This window comes from Armigeres subalbatus, chromosome 1 (genome assembly GCF_024139115.2).
Source record: "Armigeres subalbatus isolate Guangzhou_Male chromosome 1, GZ_Asu_2, whole genome shotgun sequence".
In the NCBI taxonomy this organism is placed as follows: domain Eukaryota; kingdom Metazoa; phylum Arthropoda; class Insecta; order Diptera; family Culicidae; genus Armigeres; species Armigeres subalbatus.
Window position 1 is genome coordinate 265,691,429 of NC_085139.1, and position 5,923 is coordinate 265,697,351.

At 40.1% G+C, this 5,923-nt stretch overlaps 1 long non-coding RNA gene across 1 annotated transcript; it reads left to right on the top strand.

Annotated features, from left to right (window-relative positions):
• Positions 1-4,869: 4,869 nt before the first annotated feature.
• LOC134213623 (uncharacterized) lies at positions 4,870-5,716 on the top strand. The gene is made up of 4 exons (XR_009979493.1): positions 4,870-5,141; positions 5,204-5,298; positions 5,357-5,510; positions 5,592-5,716. It is a non-coding gene; the product is annotated as an uncharacterized LOC134213623 (long non-coding RNA).
• Positions 5,717-5,923: the final 207 nt, after the last annotated feature.

Sequence of the window (5,923 nt, forward strand, 5' to 3'; positions counted from 1 at the left end):
TAGGCGTACTAGCGAACACCATCCATCATAACCGGTACCATATAGTTTTTCATATTCAAAGTTCCTAATTTTAAGAAAACCCGCGTTAGATGTCTTTCGCCATATCAATTTCTGGAGGTTAACTCATGCCGGCTATTTGCGTATATACGATAGCGCCTGGCTGTGGAAGTGGCGGGTAGAAAATCAGCCACTGTCAATAATTCATCTTGTTCAGTGTTGTCATTGACAGTCTATCGTCACACCGCCGAGCCGCGCTTACTGTCCGGTAGGCTTCTCCTTTGTGCGGTGGCCTCGACAATGCCGGACCGAAAATGCCGATGATGCTGACGATTCTGCCTTGCTCTTGATAAAGCTTAAGTTTGCGATTGCGTAGCTGAGACGATGGAGCAACACTTCAAAAGTTCTGGCGATGCTGTGGTTGCTTTGCCTGTTCTTGTCAGATCTCAGGGTCAGATTGAGAGGAAAAAAATCGTGCTGCGCTTTTTTATGCCTTCCTGACCTAGCGAGAGCTCATTCGCTGACGTCTGCACCAATCAGAGCGTGGCAATGGAATGATGCAAGAATGATGCGGTACTCATATTTATAGGTTCTCGTGAATTCAATATTTTGCTTTGAAAACAGTTTTGGGCCTATTGAAACAAGTTTTCGGATATTATCATGAATATGAAAGGCATACTTGAAAGCTGTTGATTGAGTGGTTAACTGCAGAAAACTGTTCAATAGGGCAAAAGCTATTTACGTTTGAAATCTTTCAACACAGCGTAACGCGGTCGATTTGAAAAATTTGAAATGACACCTGGTATAGTAAAGAGAGACGTAAGTCCTACGTCAAAAGGACACTGTAGCGCATATTTTCAAGATTTTTCAAGCGAATTTGCACATAGGAGACAGATCTCGGCGAGTTTTACCAAACTACCAAAAATTAGAAGAATCGGTTGAAAACTAAAAAAATGGCAGCCACTCAAAGTGGCCTGGGGTCATATTGACCCCAGAGCACAGACAAAAGGTTAATGAACACTAAGCTGCGAGGCGGCTCTGTCCCAGTGTGGGGATGTAATGCCAATAAGAAGAAGAAGAATATTAACAACATGGTCCACTTCGAGAATCCCCATATATTGGGCAACAGACAGCACATTCACACCATCTTGGGTTACCAAAGATGACTAACGCCTAAAAATGATTGCCAGGGGTGCGATAATTGCAAATATTACACTAATTTTCCAATTTTTGAAAATTTTAATTACATTTTTCAACATTTCATTTTTAAACTAAGATTCCAAAATGGGATCATGTGATGATTTCTAGCACATTATTTCGACATGTTATGCTGCACATTGAATTATACGTTTAAGCACCCCTCGCAATGCTTCTTCACTACATTGCTTGTCTTTTGTGATACCGCGACGCTACTGCTACAGACATCGATTCATAATGTTTTAAACAATCATTAACTCCCAGTCGAACCGCTCAAGAGGAAATTAAGGTCACTCCTGACAGAATCCAAGTTTCAAAGTGCTCGCGTTTTCGGGGGCACACCACTCGATACGGAGGCGGCGGACAACTGTCATTTCTGTTGATTCGTGAAAAAATAAAAATGACAGTTGTGCGTTGCCTCTTCAAATTAGCTAGAGTGGTAATAGTGGTAATAGAGTATATTTGCTGAAACACAAAATCACGTTAACCAAGAATATTCAAAAGCTTTATACCAACGTTTGAAAGTTACACAAAACTCAGTAGCTATTTACCTATTCACATCAACAAATAAATCGAATTTTAAATTGAAATATTTAGACTCAAAACAGTGACAATTTTTGGAATTCTAATGGAGAAATTTCAAAAATTTTCGTTGAAATCTTAGAATAAGAAACGCATTTTCTTTTGTCGTGAGCGAGGAAGACAGAATTTTGTAACAATTCATCGCCAGGAACGCGAATTAATAAAATTGTCACGCAAACGCTCTCTAATTAGTTGATTGTACTACATATTCAAAATGATTCTATTGCGAGAAACTCTTTAGTAAGTATATTCGTGGTTCTAAAAAGATCCATTCACAATGTTAGATGTAAATTTCCTCTTGAGCGGTTCAACTGGGAGTTTATGATTGTTTAAAACATTATGAATCGATGTCGATGTCGATGGGGCCCTCCTGCGCCCTCCTGTGCAGTAAGACGCGCGGCTACAAAGCAAGACCATGCTGAGGGTGGCTGGGTTCGATTCCCGGTGCCGGTCTAGGCAATTTTCGGATTGGAAATTGTCTCGACTTCCCTGGGCATAAAAGTATCATCGTGTTAGCCTCATGATATACGAATGCAAAAATGGTAACTTGGCTTTGAAACCTCGCAGTTAATAACTATGGAAGTGCTTAATGAACACTAAGCTGCGAGGCGGCTTTATCCCAGTGTGGGGATGTAATGCCAATAAGAAGAAGAAGAAGAAGAAGAATCGATGTCTACCATCGGCCGAGAAAACTTGATCAGTAGTGTTGTCGTCGATACTCCGCCGTGCCGCGCTTACTGTTGGCTTCTCGACAATGCAGGGCTGAAAATGCCGATGATGCTGACCTGAGAATGCTGACGATTCTGCCTTGCTCATAAAAAGGCTTAGCTTTGCGAATGCGTGGCTGAGACGGTGATGCAACCGTTCAAAAACTCCGACGATGCGCTGCTGGTATTGCTTTGCCTGTTTCGGTCAGATTGAGAGGAAAAATTCGCGCTGCGCTATTTTATGCCTTCTTAGCAGACCTAGCGTGAGCTCATTCGTTGACGTCTGCACCAATCAGAACGTGGTAATGGAATGATGCAAGAATGATGCGGTACCCATATTTATAGGTTTTCGTGAATTCAATGTTTTGCTTTGAAAACAGTTTTAGGCCTATTGAAACAAGTTTTCGGATATTATCAAGCATTAATATGAAAGGCATACTTGAAAGCTGTCGATTGAGGGGTTAACTGCAGAAATCTGTTCACTAGGGTAAAAGCTATTAACGTTTGAAATCTTTCAACACAGCGTAACGCGGCCGATTTAGAAATTTTGAAATGACACCCGGTATAGTAAAGAGAGACGTAAGTCCTACGTCAAAATCCAACATTTGATGAAACATCGATTGATAGTTTATTAATATTTGAGCTGTTATCGGTGGTTTTTTATCCAAATAAGATTATGTGAGAGATTTGGACATCTTATGAATCTTTAAAGGCATGGTCAAGCGAAGTCCTTCGTCCACTTCGCAGTTAAATCAGAAAAATTATCTACTGTTAGTTTTGACGCTATTTATGAAAATCACGCATAAAATTTTATCTCTAGAATATTGGATTTGGCACCCAAGTACAATTTCTATCCCGAAGGGTATTGAAAGCATTGATATTGATCTCTATTATTGGCTCTCTGAAGAACCGTTTGTTTTTTGGACATACATGCTGCATCATGTGCCTTTTCTTCAGCCTGTCTCGGCTCAGCACCGATGCCGGCCGGTCTCGGCTCGACTCTGCTGCTGCTGCCGGTATCTGCTCAGCATTGCTGCTTTGTCGGGTCTGTAGGGTGGACTGGTGATGTGCTGGCTAGGTTTCGGATGATGATGGTCGCTTCGATGGTGACGAGCCGAAAAAGCGGTCGGTGAAGACTTCATTCCCTATTATGGAACGTACACACGGTCAAGCAGTTCGACCAACATTGACTCCACCTCCCGTTTATTCAAACATTCATCAATTTTTATCAACACCGACACGAACAATCAATTTATTCGACCAACAATATCCCCCACACGAACGACCGAAGCGCCAACTCGAGCACCAACCATCAAAAAATATATAGGGGTTTGTGCAACTTCACTACAAATGCTCAAACATGTTCGGCGAACCTTGACTCCACCCCCGACAACTCAAACCAAAATCAAACCGTTTTAATTTTTCCCAACCGAGCCGCCAACTGTCAAATGGTTGTTCGAACAACTTCACACACGTTCCAACAAAGCAGCAACCGAAGCGTTTTCTTGGGGGTGGAGTCAATGTTCGTCGAACTGCTTGACTGGTGTGTACGTAGCATTAAAAGTGCTATTCAATCAATGATGCAGTTGCTTCGCTTGTCCCGGTCAGAATGAAAGGAAAAAATCGCGTTGCGCTATTTTATGGCTTCTCGGCAGACCCAGCGGCTGCTCATTCGCTGGTGTCTGCACCAATCAGAACGTGGTGATGGAATGATGCAAGAATTATGCGGTACCCATATTTATAGGTTCCCTTGATCTCAAAGTTTTTCATTGAAAACAGTTTCATGCCTATTGAAACAAGTTTTTCGGGTCTTATCAAGCATGGACATGAAAGGCATACTTGAAATCTGTCGATTGAGAGGCTTACCGCAGAAATTCGTCCACTGAGACGAACGCTATTAACGTTTAAAATCTTTCAACACAGCGTAACGCGGTCGATTTGAATATTTTAAAATGACATCCGGTATAGTAAAGAAAGACGTAAGTCCTACGTCAAAAATATTTGGTAGGCGTACTAGCGAACACCATCCATCATAACCGGTACCATATAGTTTTTCATGAAAAGTTCCTAATTTTGAGAAAACCCGCGTTAGATGTCTTTCGCCATATCAATTTCTGGAGGTTAACTCATGCTGGCTATTTGCGCATATACGATAGCGCCTGGCTGTGGAAGTGGCGGGTAGAAAATCAGCCACTGTCAATAATTCATCTTGTTCAGTGTTGTCATTCACAGCAAAAAATATATTAATATGCCGCGACGTATTTTCGTAAAACGTACATGAAAATCCGATGTAATAACGTATTTAACGTAATATTGTGCCATATTAACGCATTATTAAATTCCTCGTCGCAACATTCAATTGAGAAAGTTCATATTTCAGTTACGTCGATCCAACGCCAAATTACCTGCCAAATAGGTGAATATCGCGAACTCAGCGTAATATTACCGCCACCATCAGTAATATTGCTTCATAATGCATGCTGCTGTAAATGTCAACAAAGCCGGCAGTCAGTTCAGTTTTCACTCCATTCTGTTCACATTGAATACGATTATAATTTGAACTAATTGCTTTTTAAAAACTAAATTAAGTGGATAGGAAGTTATTGAAATGTGCAAACAGTGTTTCTGACCTGGAAGTGGGAGAAAATCTGTTCATGGGTAAGTATTGTTAGTAGTTTTATTTGTACCCAGCCTTTGCAATTTATTATATCATTTTTCAGAGAGGCAAATATCGAAAGGATGCTAGAGCTGCAGGATTTGTTCATACCTACGATGAATTCGTTCACACCTTCAATGCCGGAATTGAATTGTGCAGGTAAATTTCTTAACGATGATTGTTCCGATCGCTTGACGATTGTGGGTTTTTTTTACAGATTCAAAATCGTCCTGGATAATCGATCCAGGAACCGATCTCTCTGCAATCATACGTCATACAGAGCCATACTGTTGCGTCGTGATCATGCACCTTACCTCAACTTTTTAAAGTATTTCGAACGGATCAAAAGCAGGAAAAATAAAACCGAGCAGGTAAGCTCTAATTTCTGATCGACTAACATAAAAACCTCGAGCAGTACTGAACAGTTAATGAATTATTTAATATTTTTTCAGGCACAGGACAAAACTGCTGGGTTCATGTTTCCACCCACTATCCCGTACAAGAGCAATCAAGTGGACTGCGAATAACAGAAGGAGTTGCGAAGCAATGCAAACATGCGTTGACTTGTGGGAAGACGAAAAAATTAAATCTTAAAATCTTAAAATCTTAAAATCTTAAAATCTTAAAATCTTAAAATCTTAAAATCTTAAAATCTTAAAATCTTAAAATCTTAAAATCATCTTAAAATCTTAAAATCTTAAAATCTTAAAATCTTAAAATCTTAAAATCTTAAAATCTTAAAATCTTAAAATCTTAAAATCTTAAAATCTTAAAATCTTAAAAT